Here is a 21280-nt window from a genome sequence, read left to right as displayed (position 1 = left end):
TAGGGATGGTCAGCGTGGCTTGTGGAAATGGTTTGGGATGGAGGCCACGTCCATTTTAAAAGATTCAGATCTTTTTAAACAATCAGTGAAAAATAACATCACCAGGTGCCTTAAACATGGATTGGAGAAAAACTGTTGTCAATGTATGGTCACTTGATGCTTGGAGACTCTCTAGAAAAGCAGGCACCCAAACAGACCAATGCTATCGATGCAAGATGCGGTGCACAGGAAGATCCAACAAGTCATTTGCAGTTGCTGTTTGTCTCCCTGGAGCAGTCATCATGCGAGATCAGGGTTCAGTCCTTGGAAAGTGACCTCTCCATTGAACCTTCCTCCACGTTTGTACAGTAACTGTGGTTTTGTGTGCTTATCTCTGTGAGAGAGAGACACAGAAAGCGAGTGTCTGTCCGTGTGTGTGAGAGAGAGTGCATGTGTGCGTATCTCTGTGTGTCTGTGTGTGTGAGAGAGGGATTATGTGTTTTTTTACGTGTCTGTCTGAGTGTGTGTTTGTGAGAGAGTGTGTGTGTATGTGTTTGAGGGAGTGAGAGTGTGTGTATGTTTGAGAGAGTGAGTGTTTGTGAGACAGAGAGAGAGAGAGAGAGAGAGAGAGTGTGTGTGTGTGTGTGTGTGTAAACTAGCCAATCTTATCAGGTGCCCATGAATATAAAATCCAGCTGCTATTTCAGGTGAGGTGGTCCTCGTGTCTCCAAAGACACAAAGGCTGCAAGAGTGAATTAACTGGGGGAAAGAGAGTGCTGTTCATTCCAGTGGGGATTCATCCAGTAAACCTTCCCCACACACTAACATCCCTCTGGTAATGCAGTGACTAGTCCTGCACACAGAGCTCCAGGTACAAACCAATGTAATGTCACCGTAGTCTTACCAGAGCATGGGACAGCTCCTCATTACAGAGCGGGGTCTGGTGGGGATTTAATCAGAGGGTGACTATGGCCCAACTGAGGGGAGAGGTTGGGAAGGAGAGTCCTTCAGAGTAACTTCAGCTAGTGTAGTAAGCTAACTGACCAGCCAACTGAGCTAACCAACCTCACTCCAGGGGCATGCCGTGTATAACACAATCATTGCCAGACTGCACCTCAAGAAGAGCCAGGAGCAAGGCCATTCGGCCCCCACCCTAACCCAGAAGGGAGAGCACGGGAAGCTGATGAAGGAACCAAGCCCCTCCCATGTGGCCTTCTGAAATGGAGCTGGAGGACAGGGCAGACCGGGCCTGCTGTTTGCTTCCCTGAGACTGGCCTGCTCCACCTTACAGTGAGAGACTGAGGGGAACCTCAAGGAGATTTCACTTCTCACTGAGAGGCTCCAACTCCAATCCAAATCAGACTGGTTCCCTCCGAGACTCACGGAAGGGTGCAGCACTCTACAGATCAGGGCCTTGTGGAGTCATAACCTCCAGTGTGGGGACCAAGAGCTGGGAGGTAGTGTTAAGGACATAAAACCATCTGTAATAGGAACAGGAGGAGACCATTCAGCCCATCGAGCCTGCTCTACTATTCAATAGAATCGTGAATGATTTAGTATTGATTTGGGAGCTGAAACCTGGACAGTACAGAGACAGAGAATCAAATTATTCTGCGATACGGAATTATCAGACGAGAGCACACACACACACACACACACACACACACACACACACACACACACACACACACAAATCGTGGGATTCAGGCCGTCTGTGGAAACGGGGAGAGACAAAGGAGCATAATGCTAGAGAGGGATCTGATCCCACAGATTTCACTCCTTCCCTCTCTCTCTGCAGCTCTCATGTCTGTTTTTGTTTTTCCCAGTTCTCTCTCCCACATCTTTCCTTCAATCTCTATATCTCACCATCCTTCACATCTCTGTCCTGTTTACATTTCCCAGTAGATTCCCTTCCCCCTTTGTCACCTCACCTGGTTTTTCAGGAATGCTTAATCATTCAGTCTTTCACAAAACTAACACCTTGCTCATCTCTCTCTGCATCTGTCTCTCAGCTCTGTGGGATCTTGCTATTCCTGTCTGTACATCACTCTAGCAACATCATAGCCCCCACTACCACCCCACTCTCTCAGCTCTATCTCTCTGCTGTTGTAACTCCTCTCTCTCTCTGTCCTATATCTCTCCCTGGGATTTCTGTCTTGCTGTCTGCCTGAACTCTCCCTGTCTTTCTCCTCCCATTTTCTCCTTGTATCTGTCTGACATTGTATTTCTCTTCCTGGAGTTTAACACACTCTCTCTCTCTCTCTGTCTGTCTCTGTCTGCTCTCTCTCAGTTCTTCTCACTTCCTCTACCCCCCTCTGCCTTTCTCTTGTTCTCTCCCTCCCTCTCACTGTCTGTCCATCCATCTCTCTTTCTCTCCTGTAGTTGCTCTCCCTCTTTCTCCCTGGACCCCTCTGCTCTGTCCCAGTGACTGGGGGAAGGGGCATTGGGAAGAGCTTGCCTCAGTGCCTGGTCTCTCCTAGGTTTTACACCCACTGTGGGGAGGGGGTGAGTGGAAGGAACATGAAGTAATTTTCTGAGTGTGTCTGAAATAAAGAAAAAGAGAAAGAGAAAGGGAGAATGATAAAAAGAGAGAAAGACATGGAGAGAGTGGAGATGGAGAAAGTGGAGAGAGAGAAATGGGCAGTAAGAGTCAAGGAGGTGGAGTGAGAAAAGGACAGAGTGAGAGAGACAGGGAGAGACAGAAAGTGAGAAGGGCATATATGGAGGGAGAAGGACAGTGTGTGTACTTGGCGATGGTTTCAGAGTGGGATCTTGTTGTGCATTACTGCAGTCAGTCAAAAGGTGAGTTAGTCTCTGCACTATGTCCTCCAGCCCAGGGACTGTGAGTCTGCATGGGAAGGGGGAGAGTGGGAGACAAGGAGAGAGTGGGACAGCCAGAGACAGGGGGAGGGTTTGATGGGGTTTTGGGGTTGGTGGAGAAAGGAGGGGCTGTTGTCAGAGAGAGATGGAGGGAGGGATAGCATGTGATGCAAAATCTGAGACAGGGTTGTGAAGAGGTCTGCACAGGAAGGATAGTCAATGAGGCCATTCAGGGGCCAATCCTGAGGATCCTGAACCGGTCCAGGATCATTTAATGGGTGAGGGGGGATGATGGGCAGAAAGGACTCCATCTGTGATGTAAACCTTCTGTAATTCTCGGACTGGGATCTTGCTGTACATTAAAATCGTTACAGGCGAGTCAGTCAACCCAGACTCATTTACCTGTGTGAGAAAGTGAGGACTGCAGATGCTGGAGAGTCAGAGTTACAAAGTGTGGAGCTGGAGAAGCACAGCAGGTCAGCCAGGAGAGTCGATGGGTCAGGCCTGAGCTGCTGGGCTTTTCCAGCTCCACACTTTTCCACTCAAATCCCTCTGCCTCAGGGAGTGGGGATCACAGCAATGTTGGGGGCAGCGAAATATTTGAGGGGGGCACAGTTGGTAAGGTAGGTATTAGGGAGGGAAGGTATTTGGGGAAGGGAATAAATTTGGGAGGAGAGTTAAAATGAGGGGCAAATGTTTTTAGCGGGGTCAAAATTGGGTGAGCACTTTCAGGTCTGAAATAAAGAAAAAGAGAAAGGGAGGGTGAGAAAAAGAGAGAGAGGTAGAGCGAGTGGGGATGGAGAAGGGGGATGAGAGAAAGATGGGGCAGAGACAGATAGTGAGAGGGATGGTGTGAGAGAAAGGCAGATTGAGAGAAAGAGACAGACAGGGAGACAGAAGGACAAAGAGAGAAGGGGAAGTCAGACTGAGACAAACAGGCGTTAAAGCATGGACAGACTGAAGGGGTGACACTCAGTATTCCAGTTGGTTCCAGCTCTCTCTCTCTCAATGGTTTTTCACACTCCCTCTCTCCCATGCTCCTGAGGTTTCCTTCAGCTTGTCTCTCTCTCCCTCTCTCTCTCCCTCTCTCTGGATGGTGAGCTGGTCTCTGTCCCTTGCCATGTTGGTCACCTCAGAAAGCCTCCAGAAAATTCAAGAGATCAGTCAGCAGGTGATCCCTGGTTTCGTTCATTTCTGGATGGTTTCTCCGAACTTTCTATACTTCTGGCCAATTCAGAGAATCAGTTAATAGTTTGAAGCGTTGCTAATCATTTGGATGGCTTGGTCCTGTTAGTTTCTTTGTGTAGCAGGACCCGGTACCTTCCTGTCTGGGCCCTCCTTTGTTTGGTGGAGACGTTATTAGGGATATGTCTGCCCAGGGGAACTGTTGCCTTTTACATTATGCTGATGGGATAACCATCTGGCTGCTGTCTGGCTTTTGTGATTTGGGAGTATAACTTGTCCAATATACCCAGCATCTCTTAGCTGTCTACCTGTGTTTTAGCAAGGAGGCAGGAACATTTCACCCATTCCCCCTCCCCCACCCAGTCTTTTGAATAGAAAGAAGCTTATACAATGAATTACAAACCTAATTTTAAAAGCTGGTTATGTTTGTTGTCAGAGTAGCCTGCTGTTTGAGCGAAAGCCATTTTGTACATTGGTCAAACCGATTATCATATGGCTGATAAGTGATATCATAGAATCCCTACAGAACAGAAACAGGCCCTTCAGCCCATCGAGACCACAATGACCCTCTGAAGAGAATCCAACTCAGATCTATCCCCTGATGATATCTGTGAAACCCTGCATTTCCCATGGCTATTCCAGCTAACCGGATATCCCTCGACACTATGGGCAATCTGTCAAAAATGCCCACCATTGAACAGTGGGAGAAAACCCATACAGATGTAGGGAGAATGTACAAACTCCACACAGACAGTGGCTCAGGAGTGGAATCAAACCCAGGTCTCTGGCGCTGTGAGGTAACAGTGCTCACCACTGAGTGACTGTGGCTCTCCAAACTGTTTCGACAAAACATATTCCGTTCTGAGAATCCATACAGAATTGTGATGCATAGCCAACATCCGGTGAGCAGAATAAATGCAAGGGAATGGGACCTCCTGGCTCAAACTCCAGGAATTCCTTCCCGAAGGACATTGTGGGTCCACCACCTGCAACAGTTCAAGGAGACAGCTCACCACCAAAACCAGCTCCCGAGCAGCTACGGACAGGCAATCAATACTGACCCAGCCAGGAACACTCAAACACTGCAAATGAAGGAAACTAAGGTGATCACCCGGGGAGTTCCATCTACCTTCCAGTCCCTGGGGGTGTATCCAGGCATTATTCACCATGATCGTACCCATCTGTTACAGCCTGCAATCCTAACCACCGGTATCCCGAGATATATCAAGGTGAGTGTGGTTAGGACCACAGCTTGATGTGAGAGGACCCGAATTCTTTAATGACAGGCAATGGGAATGCCATGGTCTGGCCTGTTCCTCCACACAAGAGGTTAGTGAGTAAAATTAGGGCGCACGGTATTGTGGGCAAAGTACTAGATTGGATAGAGAATTGGTTGGCTAATAGGAAACAAAGGGTAGTGATTAACGGCTCCATTTCGGAATGGCAGGCAGTGACCAGTGGGGTACCGCAGGGATCCGTGCTGGGACCGCAGCTTTTTACAATATATGTAAATGATATAGAAGATGGTATCAGCAATAACATTAGCAAATTTGCTGATGATACAAAGCTGGGTGGTAGGGTGAAATGTGATGAGGATGTTAGGAGATTACAGGGTGACCTGGACAAGTTAGCTGAGTGGGCAGATGCATGGCAAATGCAGTTTAATGTGGATAAATGTCTGGTTATCCACTTTGGTGGCAAGAACAGGAAGGCAGATTACTACCTCAATGGTATCAAATTAGGTAAAGGGGCTGTTCAGAGAGATCTGGGTGTTCTTGTCCACCAATCAATGAAGGCAAGCATGCAGGTACAGCAGGTCGTGAAGAAGGCTAATAGCATGCTGGCCTTCATAACAAGAGGAATTGAGTATAGAAGCAAAGAGGTGCTTCTGCAGCTGTACAGGGCCCTGGTGAGACCACACCTGGAGTACTGTGTACAATTCTCGTCTCCAAATTTGAGGAAAGACATTCTGGCTATTGAGGGAGTGCAGCGTAGGTTGACGAGGTCAATTCCTGGAATGGCAGGATTGCCTTACACGGAAAGACTGAAGCGACTGGGCTTGTATACCCTTGAGTTTAGAAGACTGAGAGGTGATCTGATTGAAACGTATAGGATTATGAAAGGATTGGACACTCTGGCAGGAGGAAACATATTTCCGCTGATGGGGGGGAGTGCCGAACCAGAGGACACAACTTTAAAATACGGGGTAGACCATTTAGGACAGAGATGAGGAGAAACTACTTCACCCAGAGAGTGGTGGCTGTGTGGAATGCTCTGCCCCAGAGGGCAGTGGAGGCCCAGTCTCTGGATTCATTTAAGAAAGAATTGGATAGAGCTCTCAAATATAGTGGAGTCAAGGGGTATGGAGATAAGGCTGGAACAGGATACTGATTGGGAATGATCAGCCATGATCATATTGAATGGCGGTGCAGGCTTGAAGGGCTGAATGGCCTACTCCTGCATCTATTGTCTATTGTCTATTGTCTATTCTCTATTTACGTAAGTGTGGTCCCTGTCAATGTCCCCTCTATCTCCACAGCATGTGGGAGGGAATCATGATAACCCATCCAAGTACCTTTTTTAATATAATTCCGATACGTTCGTCTTCAAAGATCCCCATCCTAACATTATCACTTGGGATAACTGGAATCCCTCGCACCCGGCCCAGTGCCCCACCGAAAGTGTCCTTACAGCTGTCATTAACCCAGCCCTTGGTGAGCTGCTGTAACTGACAGTGAGACATGTTAGTGTGGGTGTTCTCCTGGAACAAATATTTACGCTGTTTGTTACTAATCCGGGATGGGACTTTTCTCGAGCAGTGAGGACTGCTGCCTTCATTTCATCATGGATGTCCCTCCCTCACTGTTGTCCCTCAGGGAGGGCTGAATGGCCTGGTGGACAAAGTCACATGGTGATTAATTTAATTTATTTGTCAGCATCCAGTCCGTGTATGACAGACTGTCGGTCTATCTCATTCAAAAATGTATCTGGGTTTGAGACAGGATCAAAGAGAGTGGCCTTTTTGGTGCTGCCCACCAGCTGGGTGCCTGGAATGGCTGTTGTGTACGGAGTGAAGACCATAAGCTGCTTTACACTGGGGAACCACAGGATTCATGGAATCTGAGTTCGGCTGTGGGTCAGGGCTGGGGGCAAAAGATGCAGTGACCTGAGAACAAGGCAGTGGGAGTCCCCATCTGTGAGCGGGTGTGGATGTTATCTCCCTGGGGAGGTAGAACCCCAAAGGCACACATTATCCCATTCTGGGAGGACCCCTAGTTCCCTAGGGATTGTATTTGCTCCTGACACCTCCTACTAGGGCCTGATGTGTGTTGTTCCATGTTGCAGGTGTACAGGACCCATGCAGCTGCTTGGAGCTCATACACTGTCCTTCCAGATTGTCAATGTAACCTGAGGCTGCCTCCCCATCCCCAGAGACCCTCCTTTCACTGGATTGGGCTCTTCCCAATTGGAACTGGAGTAGTCCCATGTTCCTGCAACCTTCTGTCCTGCTCATTGTGTCGGAGACCAAGCTCGGTCACAGCCTGTAGGTTTCCCTGGGGTGACCGGATCCCAGCTGCCTTATCCCAGCTGGGGGTCCTCCAGGCTATCGTCAGTGGAGTGAGCCTTCCAGCTTCCTTCCCCGGTTCTCTATGGGCATCTCACCACAGCTCCTGTACCAGGAACCCTTCACTGCAAGGCCAAGCTGGCTTCCTGTGAAATTCTGCAGGACTGTTTCACATTTGTCCCGGCTCGTGTTCCTATTGCTTTGGTCGCTTCTGTATTATGGGACACCTGGGTATACTCATAGAGTCATAGAGTTCTACAGCATGGAGACAGGCTCTTTGGCCCAAACTGGTCCATCTACACTAACCCCGTTTCCATGCACTTGAACCAAATCCTTCCAATACGTTCCTCTCTATGTATTTGTCCAAGTGCATTTTAATTGTTCTTAAATGTATCCTCCTCGACCACTTGCACTGGTAGTTCATTCCGTATGTGTACCACCCCCTGGGTAAAAGCATTGTCCCTCAGGTTCCCTTTTAATCTTCCCCTTTCTCCTTAAACTGATGCCCTTTCATCCTTGATTCCCCAAGCCTTGGATAAAGACTGAGTGCATTCACCCTATCCATGCCTCCCATGATCTTATACACCTCTATAAGGATACCCCTCAGTCTCCTACACACGAAAGAAAATGTCCTTGCTTGTCCAACCTCTCTCTTTATCTGTCTAGTTGAGTTTTGGCAACATCCTTGTAAATTTTTTCTGTCCTCTTTCTAGAACAATAACATCCTTCCTATAGCAAGGTGGGTAAAACTGAACACAATATTCCAAGTGCGGCCTCACCAACATCCTGCACAACTACAACAGAACTTCCTAACTTCGATATTCCATGCCCTGACTGGTGAAGGGCCCAGTGTGCCAAAAGCCTCCTTCACTGCCCTGTCTCCCTGAGTTCAGAGAGCCGTGCTCCTGGAATCCAAGGACCCTCTGTTCCACTGCACTCCTTCAGGCCCTACCATTCCCCATGAAACCCCTGTCTTGATGTGACATTCCAAAATGTAAGATCTCGCCCTTGTCTGTATTAAACTCCATTTGCCATTTCTCAGCCCAATTCCCCAGCTGATCAAGGTCCTGTTGCAATTGCTGAGACCCTTCCTCACTTATTTTAGTGTAATCTGAAAACTTTCTAATCATGCCTTAAACATCCTCATCCAAATCATTGATATAGATGACAAACAGCAATGGGCCTAGCACTGACCAGCTGCGTGGCACAATGGATCAGTGGTTAGCACTGCTGCCTCACAGCACCGTGGATCTGGATTCAATTCCAACCTCACTGGATGGTCTGTGTGGGTTAGATTCTGTTAGGGTTAGATTTCCTACAGTATGGAAACAGGCCATTTGGCCCAACAAACCACACCGACCTGCTGAAGAGTAACCCACCCAGAGCCATTCTCCCTACCCAACATTTACCCTTAACAAATGCACCTAGCAATATGGGCAATTTCGCCTGGCCAATTCATCTGACCTGCGCATCTTTGGAATGGGGAGAAAACCGGAGCACCCAAAGGAAACCCACACAGACACAGGGAGAATGTGCAAACTCCACACAGTCACCCGAGGCTGGGGTCGAACCTGGGTACCTGGCGCTGTGAGGAAGCAGTGCCAACCACTGAGCCACCATGCCACACCAACTGAGTTTGTATGTTCTCCCCATGTCTGCGTGGATTTCCTCTGGGTGCACCGGTTTCCTCCCACAATCCGAAGATCTGCAGGTCAAGTAAATTGGCAATGCTCAATTGCCGAGAATGTTCATGGATGTGTAAGTAAGTTGCATTAGTCAGGGGTAAATGCAGAGTAATAAAGTAGGTGAATGGGTTTGAGTGAAATAATCTTCAGAGGGCCAGTGGACTTGTTGGGCCGAAGGGCCTGTTTCCACAGAGGAGGGATTCTATGATTCTATGACCGCTGAGGCACACCACGAGTCACAGGCCTCCAGTCTGACTGTTACCCTCTGCTTCCTACCATCAAGCCAATTGTGTACCCAGCTTGCCAACGCCCCCTGGATTCCATGCGATCTAACCTTCCAGAGCAAGGTACCATGTGGAACCTTATCAAAGGCCTTCCTGAAATCTGTAGAGTCTACATGTACTGGCCTGCCCTCGTCAAACTTCCTGATCACTTCAATAAAGAACGCTGACAAATTTGTGAGGCATGGTCTCCCATGCACAAGGCTTTGCTGACTACTGCCAATCAAATGTTGTATTTCCAAATGCATGTCGATCTAATCTCTCAGCATCTTCTCAAGTAACTTACTTACCACGGATGTTAGATTTACTGATCTATAGTTCCCAGGTTTATCTTTGCAGCCATTCTTGAATAAGGGCGCAACATATGCTGTCCTCCAGTCTTCCGGGACCTCACCCGTGGCTAACAGTGAGGCAAAAAGATCAGCAGGGACTCCACAAGAACTTCCCTCGCCTCTTGAGGTGCTGTTGGATATGTTTGGTCAGGTCCAGGAGATTTATCCAACTTCATACATTCTAATGCATTCAACACATCCTCTCCTGTGATATGACAATAGACAATAGACAATAGACAATAGATGCAGGAGTAGGCCATTCTGCCCTTCGAGCCTGCACCGCCATTCAATATGATCATGGCTGATCATTCCCAATCAGTATCCTGTTCCAGCATTATCTCCATAACCCTTGATTCCACTATCTTTAAGAGCTCTATCCAATTCTTTCTTAAAAGAATCCAGAGACTGGGCCTCCACTGCCCTCTGGGGCAGAGCATTCCACACAGCCACCACTCTCTGTGTGAAGTAGTTTCTCCTCATCTCTGTCCTAAATGGTCTACCCCGTATTTTTAAGTTGTGTCCTCTGGTTCGGCACTCCCCCATCAACGGAAATATGTTCCCTCCTGCCAGAGTGTCCAATCCTTTCATAATCCTATACGTTTCAATCAGATCCCCTCTCAGTCTTCTAAACTCAAGGGTATACAAGCCCAGTCGCTTCAGTCTTTCCGTGTAAGGCAATCCTGCCATTCCAGGAATTGACCTCGTCAACCTACGCTGCACTCCCTCAATAGCCAGAATGTCTTTCCTCAAATTTGGAGACCAGAACTGTACACAGTACTCCAGGTGTGGTCTCACCAGGGCCCTGTACAGCTGCAGAAGCACCTCTTTGCTTCTATACTCAATCCCTCTTGTTATGAAGGCCAGCATGCTATTAGCCTTCTTCACGACCTGCTGTACCTGCATGCTTGCCTTCATTGACTGGTGGACAAGAACACCCAGATCTCTCTGAACAGCCCCTTTACCTAATTTGATACCATTGAGGTAGTAATCTGCCTTCCTGTTCTTGCCACCAAAGTGGATAACCAGACATTTATCCACATTAAACTGCATCTGCCATGCATCTGCCCACTCACCTAACTTGTCCAGGTCACCCTGTAATCCCCTAACATCCTCATCACATATGGACTGACACCAAGAGATCATCACTAACTTGCCCAAGTTCCCAAGCCTCTTTGTCCTTCTCCAAGGTCAACACAGAGGGGAAATAATTCCTCTGATTCTGCACACACGTCCACTTTGGTCCTTGAAGGGTCCTATTTTCTCTCTAGTTATTTTTTTTCCGTGGGAGGGGGTGATTGCAGTGCTGGGTAAGGATCAGTCAGGGGGGATATTGCAGTGTTGGGTAGGGATCAGTCAGGGAGGGGGTGATTGCAGTGTTGGGTAGGGATCAGTCAGGGAGGGGGATATTGCAGTGTTGGGTAGGGATCAGTCAGGGAGGGGGATATTGCAGTGTTGGGTAGGGATCAGTCAGGGAGGGGAGATTGCAGTGTTGGGCAGGGATCAGTCAGGGAGGGGGTGAGTGCAGTGTTGGGCAGGGATCAGTCAGGGAGGGGGTGATTACAGTGTTGGGTAGGGATCAGTCAGGGAGGGGGTGAGTGCAGTGTTGGGTAGGGATCAATCAGGGAGGGGGAGATTGCAGGGTTGGGTTGGGATCAGTCGTGGGGGAGATTGCAGTGTTGGCTGGGATCAGTCAGGGATGGGGAGATTGCAGTGTTGGGTAGGGATCAGTCAGGGAGGGGGAGATTGCAGTGTTGGGTAGGGATCAGTCAGGGAGGGGGAGATTGCAGTGTTGGGTAGGGATCAGTCAGGGAGGGGGATATTGCAGTGTTGGGTAGGGATCAGTCAGGGAGGGGGAGATTGCAGTGTTGGGCAGGGATCAGTCAGGGAGGGGGTGAGTGCAGTGTTGGGTAGGGATCAATCAGGGAGGGGGAGATTGCAGGGTTGGGTTGGGATCAGTCGTGGGGGAGAATGCAGTGTTGGCTGGGATCAGTCAGGGATGGGGAGATTGCAGTGTTGGGTAGGGATCAGTCAGGGAGGGGGTGAGTGCAGTGTTGTTTAGGGATAGAGGGAAATCAGGAGGGCAAAAAGGGGACATGAGATTGCTTTGGCAAATAGATTTAAGGAGAATCCAAAATGTTTTTATAAATCCAAAAAGGACAAAAGGGTTACTAGGGAGAGAATAGGGCCCCTCAATGATCAAGACAGCCTGCACGTGTAGCTGCAGGAGATGGGGGAGGAACTGAACAAGTATTTCCTGTAGAGAAGGACATGGAAGATATCGAATAGAATGATGGTTTGAGAAGTAGCATTGGGAAAGAGATGATGTCATCTTGCAAAATGTCCACATTACAGAGGAGGAGGTGCTGGATGTCTTGAAATGGTTAAAGGTGGATAAATCCCCAGGACCTTATCAGGTGTAATCTCGATCTCTGTGGGAAGCTAGAGAAGTGATTGCTGGGCCTCTTACTGAAATATTTGTATCATCGATATTCACAGGTGAGGTACCAGAAGACTGCAGGTTGGGCTAACATGGTGCCACTGTTTAAGAAGGGTGGTAAGGACAAGCCAGGGAACTACAGACTGGTTCGCCTGTCGTCAGTCGTGGGCACTTGAGAGACGGATACATGAGGGACAGGAATTACATGTGTTCAGAAAGGCAATGTCTAATTGGGGATAGTCAGCATTGCTTTGTACGTGGGAAATCATGGCTCAAGATATTTTTTGAAGAAGTAACAAAAGGATTGATGAGGGCATAGAGGTGGATGTGAGCGACATGGATTTCAGTAAGGTATTCGAAATGTTTCCACATGGGAGATTGGAGAGCAAGGATAGATCTCACTGAATACAGGGAAAACCAGCCATTTGGATACAGAACTGGCACGAAGGTAGAAGACAGAGGGTGGTTGTGGAGGGTGTTTTTTTCAGACTGGAGACCTGTGACCAGTGGAGTGCCACAAGGATCGGTGCTGTGTCCACTACTTTCCATTAATTATATAAATGATTTGGATGTGAACACAGCAGGTAGAGTTAGTAAGTTTGCAGATGATACCAAAATTGGAGGTGTAGTGGACAGTGAAGAATGTTACTTCACATTACAATGGGATAGTGAACTGATGGGCCAATGGGCTGAGGAGTGGCAGATGGAGTTTAATTTAGATAAATGGGAGGGGCTGCATTTTGGGAAAGCAACTCTTCGCAGGACTGATACACTTAATATTAAGGTCCCAGGGAGTGTTTCTGAACAAAGAGACCTTGGAGTGTAGGTTCATTGTTCCTTGAAAGGAGAATTGTAGGTTGATAGGATAGTGAATAAGGAGTTTGGTATGCTTGTGTTTACTGATCAGTGCATTGCGTAGAGGAGTTGGGAGGTCATGTTGTGGCTGCACAGGACATTGGATAAGCCAGTTTTGGAATATTGCGTGCAATTCTAGTCTCCTCCCTTTTGGAATGATGTTGTGTAAATTGAAAGGGTTCAGAAAAGATTTGCAAAGACGCTGACAGGATTGGAGGATTTGAGCTAAAGAGAGAGGTGAAATGGGCTGGGGATGTTTTCCCTGGAATGTCTGAGGCTGAGGGGTAACCCATATGGAGGTTTATAAAACCATGAGAGGCATGGTTAGGATTAACAGACAAGGTCTTTTCCCTGGGATGGGGTAGTCCAGAACTGGAGGGCCTAGGTTCAGGATGAGTGGGGAAAGATATAAAAGGAACGTAAGGAACAACGTTTTGATGTGGAGGGTGTTGCGTGTATGGAATGACCTGCCTGGTGAAGTGGTGGAGACTGGTACAATTACTGCATTTAAAAGGCATCTGGATGGGTATATGAACAGGAAGGGTTGAGAGGGATTTGTGCCAAGTGCTGGCAAATGTGATGAGATTATGTTAGGATAGGTGGGTGGTGTGGATGAGTTGGAAACCGAAGGCCCTGTTTCTGTGCCGGACATCTCTCTGACTGTAAATGTTTTGCACTGTCCATTTCCAGCCATACACTTCACTGTTTCCCCTGTTTACCTTGGTCAGTTCTCCTCTCAAACACATGTCAATGGCTTTGGTTGTGATTGTTGGGTGTGCTTTATGGTCACTTTAAAAATCCATCATCTCACTGAATTCCACTACACTACAATTTCCCAGAGGATATCTCAGTGGGACATTACTCCTTCCCTCAGCGTCATCACCCAACGGGCGATCTGAGATAGTCACCTCCCTGGCCGTTTCCACAATGTGTTATTTCAAGAAACACTGACACAAACATTCAAAGAGTAGTTCGGAGACCATCCCTTTTGCCGATGTGACTGTCCCAGATTATACAAAGACTGAAGTCTCCCAGAATTATCACAGTGCCTTTGCATTACACAGGAATACATTGGAATGTGTAACAGGGTTGAGCAATGAATTGCTGTCAGGCAGCCTCTAAACTGTTCTCCTGCTTGTGTTTTTGACACGTGACCCAGAATCTGCATTCAGACTGATTCAGCTGCATAATCTAAGGCCAAATGCTTTCGCTGTAATGCCTTTGTTACCCATTACTGTCAGGGTTACCCATCCTGCACTCCCTGACACCCCTCAAGGAGGTGTACAATAAAATATTCATGTTCCACCAATTGTTCACCCTGTCACCACTAAATCTCATTTATCTCTGTGCCCCAGTCCATCCTCCTTATTGCAGAGACTTTGTCCATTCCAAAAAAGAACATCACAATTGACTCTTTCCACAATTTCTTGTCACAGTCCAATTCACTGATGTACAGTTTCAGTTAAACTCTGTCTCTTCCTGTTCCTTTCTGCTTGTCTTCAGCTACATCACCATTTTCTCTTTGGATTTGGAAAGTTCCTTTCACCTGAACCCTGGCCCTGCATCCTCTCTGTCAGTTTAAAGCCCTGTCCATAAGCCTACCGACATGGTTGACCAGGACACTGCTCCCAGCAGTGTTGTGTTTAATTCACTCATGGGATGTTGCTGTCTCTGGCTGGCCAGCATCGCATGCCCACCCCAAGCTGCCCTTGAGCTGAGTGCCTTGCTGGATCATTACAGAGATCAGTTTAGAGTCAACCCCATCGCTCTGGGTCTGGATCATGTGTAGGCCAGACCCGCTGTCTACAATAGATTTCCTTCCTAAAAGGATATTAAGCAGTTAGATGGGTTATACTGGACACCGGCATTAACATCTGGATGAACAGTCGGGTGAGAATAGCACGAGGCCATCACCTGTCCCACTCGTAGGTCAACCGTCACTGAGTACTGATCCCCGTGCACCATGAATCACAACCCTTTCATCATGACCATTGTGTGATCCTGATACCTTCCTGCACTCTGGTGATATCACTCAGTATCTCTCCATGTGGTATCCCTCACTGTGTGGGTCTGATTGCTGCCTCTGTCAGCGTCTCTCACTCTTGCAGCTACTCCAGATCCTGAGCCAACAGAATTCTCCATTCCAGAGAGACGCAGCAGCACAGGCCAGGGATGGAGACAGGGATTTTCCAGATCTCTGTGGACTCAGTGCCATTCTCCATGTGTAACCTTCACTGCATCAGTCTAATTTCCCATTCTGTCTGTTTCTCTTTCTCCTGTAGGTCATCTGGATGTTCCTGTCTCAGCCGAATTCCTAACTCTTGTCTCGTCCATAACCACATCAAAGACGGTTGGTCAGTCAGAGAGACATGAAGAGGGAGGTCTGGAGCCTTCAGTAAATCCTGCAGTCGGTAAGATCACTCACAGTGAAGAGCACAGGGAGGGGTTAGTGACCTTCTGTATTCAGACCTGGAAGACAGGACATAGACACAGAGCTGGGGAAGGAACAGCTACATTCTAGGCTTCATTCACATCATCTTGTGAGGGACCTGCTTTCACCTCTGCTGGACTGGTCCTCCCTGAGACATCTCTCTCTGACTCTCTCTCTCACCCCCTCACTCTCATTCTCTCTTTCTCACCCTCTCTTTCTCTCTCACCCCCTCACTCACTCTCCACCCAAACTCTCTCTCTCACCCGACTTCTCTCTCCCCTCCCATCCCTCTCTCTCTCATCCCTCTGTCACTGGATCGCCCTCTATCTCTCCCTATCACGCTCTGCCTCCTCGCTATCTCTCTCTCTTTCTCGCTCGCTCTCTCTCTCTTTGTCCCCTTCTCGTGCGCTCTCTCGCTCTCAAACTCTCTGTCTCATTTCCATCCCCTCCCTCCTGCTCATTTGCACCTTTCTCTCTCTCTTGCCCCCCCTCTCTCTCTCGCTCACACCCCCTCGCACTCTCAACCCATCTCTCTCACCCTGTTTCTCTCCCGCCTCTCACTCTCTTACCCTCTCTCTCTGCCCCTCTCGTGCTCTCTTCCCCCTCTCACCCCCTTTCTCTCACCCTATCGCTTCATTCCCCCTTTCACCCTCTCCCCTTTCTCTCCCTCCTCTCTCTCCCCCTCTCTTTACCCCCTCTCTCACCCCCTTTCTCTCTCCCCCTCTCCCACTCTCTCTCTCACCCTCTCTTTCACCCCTCTCCCTCCCCCTGTCTCTCTCCCCCTCTCTCTTCCGCCTCTCTCTCACCCACTTTCTCTCACCTCCCTCTATCTCCCCCTTCTCCCCCTCTCTCTCTTCCACTCTCTCTCACCCCTCTCTCACACCCCTCTCTCATTCCCCTCCCCACCCCTCTCTCTCCCCCCTCTCTCTCCCCCCTCTCTCTCACCTCTCTCTCACACCCCTCTCTCACCCCTTTCTCACCTCTCCCCATCTCTCCATCACTCCCCAACTCTCCCACTCTCTACACCCATCTCTCACCCACTCTCACTCCTCCACTCTCTCTCACCCCCTCTCTCTTTCTCACCCGCTCTCTCTTCCACCCCGATCCCTCTCATCGCCCCTCTCACCCTCACCCTCTCACCCCTCACTCTCTTTCCACTCACTCTCTCTTACCCCCTCTCTCATCCCCTCTCTCTCACGCCTCTCTCTCACCTTCTCTCTCACCCTCTCTCAGTCTGTCTCTCTCTCACCCCCCCTTTCTCACCCGCTCTCTCGTCCACTCCGATCTCTCTCACACCCCTCTCTCTCTCACCCCCTCTCTCTCAGCCCTCTCTCTCTCTCAGCCCCCTCTCTCTCCCCAGTCTCTCCCACCCTGATCTCTCTCACACACCCCCTCTCTCACCCCTCTCTCTCACACACACCTCTCTCTCTCCCCCCTTCTCTGTCACCCTCTCTCACTCACCCCCTCTCCCTCAGGCCCTCTCTCTCTCTCACCTCCTCTCTTTCTCAGCCTGTCTCTCTGTCACCCAATGTCTCTTTCTCACCCGCTCTCTCTTCCACCCCTCTTTCTCCCTCACTCCTCTCTCTCTCACCCCCTCTCTCTCACCCACTCTCTCCCTCCCCCCTCTCTCAGCCTGTATCTCTGTCACCCCCTGTCTCTTTCTCACCCGCTCTCTCTTCCACCACTCTCTCTACCGCACCCCTCTCTCTCATCCCTCTCTCTCTCTCACCCCTCTCTCTCTTATCCCTCTCTCTAACACAAATCTCTCTCTCTCCCCCTCTCTCACCAGTTCTCTGTCACCCAGTCTCTCTCACCTCCTCTCTCTCAGGCCTTCTCTCTCTAACCCCTCTCTCTCTTTCACCCCTCACTATCTCTCACCTCTCTCTCACCCCTTTTCTCTCACCCCTTCTCTCTCACCCACTCTCTTTCACCCTCTCTCTCTCTCTCAGCCTGTCTCTCTCTCACCCGATCTCTCTCTCACCCCTCTCTCTCACACCCCTCTCTCTCACCCCTCTTTCTCACTCACCCGCTGTCTCTCTCACCCCACTCTCTCTCAGTCCACTCTCTCACCCCTCTCCTTCTCCCACCCCCTCTCTCTCACCACTCTCTCTCTCACACCACTTCTCTCTCACCCTTCTCTCTCTCACTCCTCTCTCTCCCATCCCCATCTCTCGCCCACCCTGTCTCTCTCGAACCACTTTGTCTCTCACACCCTCTCTCTCAAAGCCCCTCTCTCTCACCCCCCTCCCTCTCAACCCCTCTCCATCTCAACCCTCGCTTTCACTCCTTCTCTCTCTCACCCTCTTCTCTCTCTCAACCCATCACTCTCTCTCAACCCGTCACTCTCTCCCCTCTCTCTCTCACCCCATCTCTCACCCCCTCTCTCCCCCTCTTCCCACCCTCTCTCTTTCTCATTCCCTCTCTCTCTCACCCTTCTCTCACACTGCCCCTCTCTCTCAACCCCCTCTCTCTCACTCCCCCCTCTCTCATACCCACTCTCTCTCTCACCCCTACTCTCTCTCACCCTCTCTCTCTCCCCCTCTCTCTCACCCCGCTCTCTCTCACCACCCCCTCTCTCACCCCCCTCTCTCTCACTACCCCTTTCTCACACCCCTCTCTCTCACTCCCTCTCTCTCTCATCCCCTCTCTCTCACTACCCTTTCTCACACCCCTCTCTCTCACCCCCTCTCTCTCTCACCCCCTCTCTCTCTTACCCCCTCTCTCTCTCACCCCCTCTCTCCCAAACCCCATCTCTCTCACTCCCCCTCTCTCACCCCTCTCTCTCTCTCTCACACCCTCTGCCTCACCACCTCTCTCCCTCACCCTCCTCTCTCAACCCCCCTCTCTCTCATCCCCCTCTCTCAACCCCCATCTCTCAACCCCTCACTTTCTCCCACCTCACTCCTCTCTCTGTCACCCCCTCTCTCTCCCACCCCAATCTCTCTTATTCTTATTCCCCTCTCTCTCACACCCCTCTCTCTCACTCTCTCTCTTTGATCCCCCCTCACCCCTCTCTCTCTCACCTGCTCTCTCTCGCTCTCTCAAACCACCTCTCTCTCTTACCCCCTCTCTCTCAATCCCACACCCTCTCTCCCCCTCTCTCTATCTCCACTCTTTCTCTCCCCTTTGTCTCTCCCCTTTCTCTCACCCCCCTCACATCACCCGCTCTCCCTCTCACCCCTTCTCTCTCTCACCCTCTCATCTCACCCTCTTTCTCACCTCCCTCATCCCCTCTATCTCTCACCTGCTCTCTCTCGCTCTTCCAAACCATATCTCTCTCTCCCCTCTCTCGTTCTCTTTCACCCCTCTCTCTTTCCCATCTCTCATCCCTCTTTCTCACTCACCCGCTGTCACTCTCAGCCCACTCTCTTTCTCACTCCACTCTCTCTCCCACCCCTCCCTCTCTATCTCACCCCCCTCTCTCTCACCACTCTCTCTCTCACCCTTCTCTCTCTCTCACACACACCTCTCTCTCCCATCCCCATCTCTCTCCCACCCTGTCTCTCTCGAACCCTTTTCTCTCTCACACCCTCTCTCTCAACTCCCCTCTCTCTCACCCCCCTCTCTCTCACTCCCCTCTCTCTCACCCCCCTCTCTCTCACTCCCCTCTCTCTCACCCCCCTCTCTCTCACTCCCATCTCTCTCTCTCATCCCCACTCTGTCTCACCCTCCTCTGTCTCATCCCTGCTCTCTTACCAACCTCTCTCTCACCCCCACTCTCCCTCTCTCCCACTCCCTCTCCCACACCCCCTCTCTCACCCCCCCACCCATCCACTCTTTCTCTGACCCCCTCTCTTTCTACCACCTCTCTCTTTCTCAGCCCTCTCTCTCTCCTCCTCTCTCTTTCTCACCCTTCTCTCCCTTTCTCACCCCTCTCTCTCTCACCCACTCTCTCACCTCCTCTCTCTCTCACCCTCTTCTCTCTCATACCCTCTCATCTCACCCTCTCTCTCTCACACCTCCTCATCCCCTCTCTCTCACCCGCTCTCTCACACCATCAAATCCCCCTCTCTCTCACCCCCTCTCTCTCACTCCCTCTCTCTTTCTCAGCCCATCTCTCTCTCTCTTACCCTCTCTCTCTCACTCCCTCCCTCTTTCCCACTCTCTCTCTTTCTCCTCCCCTCTCTCTTTCTCACTCCCTCTCGCTCTCACCCCAATTCACTCTCACCCTCTCTCTCAATCTCTCTCTCTCCCCCACATCTTCTCTCCCACCCCTTCTCTGTCTCACTTCCACTCTTTCTCTGACCCACTCTGTCTCCCCCTTTGTCTCTCCTCCCCTTTCTCTCTCCCCCTTTCTCTCTCACACCCCCTCACATCGTCCTCTCTCTGTCACAACCCTCTCGCTCACTCACCCACTCTCTCTCACCCCACTCTCTCTCTCACCCTCTCTCTCACCCCCGTCTCTCTCTCTCTCACCCTTTCTCTCATTCCCTCATCCCCTCTCTCTCACTCACCCGCTCTCTCTCTCACCCCATTCTCTCTCTCACTCTCTCTCTCTTACCCTCTCTCTCACCCCCCTTATCCCTCTCTCTCTCTCACCCTCTCTCTCTCATTCCTCTCTCTCTTTCTCAGGCCCTCTCTCTCATCCCCCTTCTCTATCTCTCTCAACTCCATATCTCACCCCCCTTTCGCCCCTTCACCCGCTCTGTCTCTCACCCCCCTCTCTCTCTCAAACCTCCTCTCTCTCTTAAGCCCTCACCCGCTCTCTCTCACGCCCCCTCTCTCTCTTAGCCTTCTCTTTCTCTCAGTCACTCCTTCTTTCCCACCCTCTCCCAGTCTCTTTCTCATCCCCTCTCTCTCCTTCTCACTCCCTCTCTTACCCCATCTCACTCTCACCGTCTCTCACTCTCACCCTTCTCTCTCTCTCACCCCTCTCTCTCCCATCCCCATCTCTCTCTCTCCCCTTCTTGCTCGAATCCTCTCCCTCTCACCCCTCGCTCTCACCCCCCCTCACACCCCTCGCTCTCAACCCCTACTCTCAATCCCCCTCTCTCTCACCCCTCTCTCTCACCCCTTCTCTTTCTCACCCCTCTTCTCTCTCTCAACCCCTACTCTCAACCCCTCTCCCTCACACCCCTCGCTCTCAACCCCTACTCTCAATCTCCCTCTCTCTCACCCCTCTCTCTCACCCCTTCTCTTTCTCACCCCTCTTCTCGCTCTCAACCCCTACTCTCTACCCCTCTCCCTCTCACCCCTCGCTCTCAACCCCCCACACACCCCTCGCTCTCAACCCCTACTCTCAATCCCCCTCTCTCTCACCCCTCTCTCTCACCCCTTCTCTTTCTCACGCCTCTTCTCTATCTCAACACCTCTCTCTCAACCCCTCTCACTCTCAAACATGCTCTCTCTCACCCCCTCACCCGCTCTCTCTCACACTGCCTCTCCCTCATACCCTTCTCACTCTTACTCACTCCCTCTCTCCTACCCTCTCTCTGTCTAGTTTTCATCCCTCTCTCTCTTACTCCATCTCACTCCCATTTCTCTCTCTCTCCCCCTCTCTCTCTCTCCCATTTCTCTCTCTCCCCCTCTCTCTCTCCCACCCCCTCTCTCCCACCCCCTCTCTCTCCCACCCCCTCTCTCTCTCCCCCTCTCTCTCTCCCACCCCCTCTCTCCCACCCCCTCTCTCCCACCCCCTCTATCTCCCACCCCCTCTCTCCCACACCCCTCTCTCTCTCCCACCCCCTCTCTCCCACCCCCTCTCTCCCACCCC

General features: G+C 50.5%; 1 long non-coding RNA gene across 1 annotated transcript in view; it reads left to right on the top strand.

The window, feature by feature from the left end:
* Positions 1 to 21280, top strand: part of LOC140456838 (uncharacterized) — a 60077-nt gene that overhangs the window by 7990 nt on the left and 30807 nt on the right. The window contains exon 2 of the long non-coding RNA XR_011953175.1: positions 15422 to 15584. This is a non-coding gene — a long non-coding RNA (uncharacterized lncRNA). The remainder of the gene's footprint in view (positions 1 to 15421; positions 15585 to 21280) is intronic.

The sequence above is a fragment of the Chiloscyllium punctatum genome, chromosome 31 (assembly GCF_047496795.1).
Source record: "Chiloscyllium punctatum isolate Juve2018m chromosome 31, sChiPun1.3, whole genome shotgun sequence".
Classification (NCBI taxonomy): Eukaryota; Metazoa; Chordata; class Chondrichthyes; order Orectolobiformes; family Hemiscylliidae; genus Chiloscyllium; species Chiloscyllium punctatum.
Note: the sequence above shows the minus strand (reverse complement) of the source record. Positions and strands in the feature narration are given on the sequence as shown.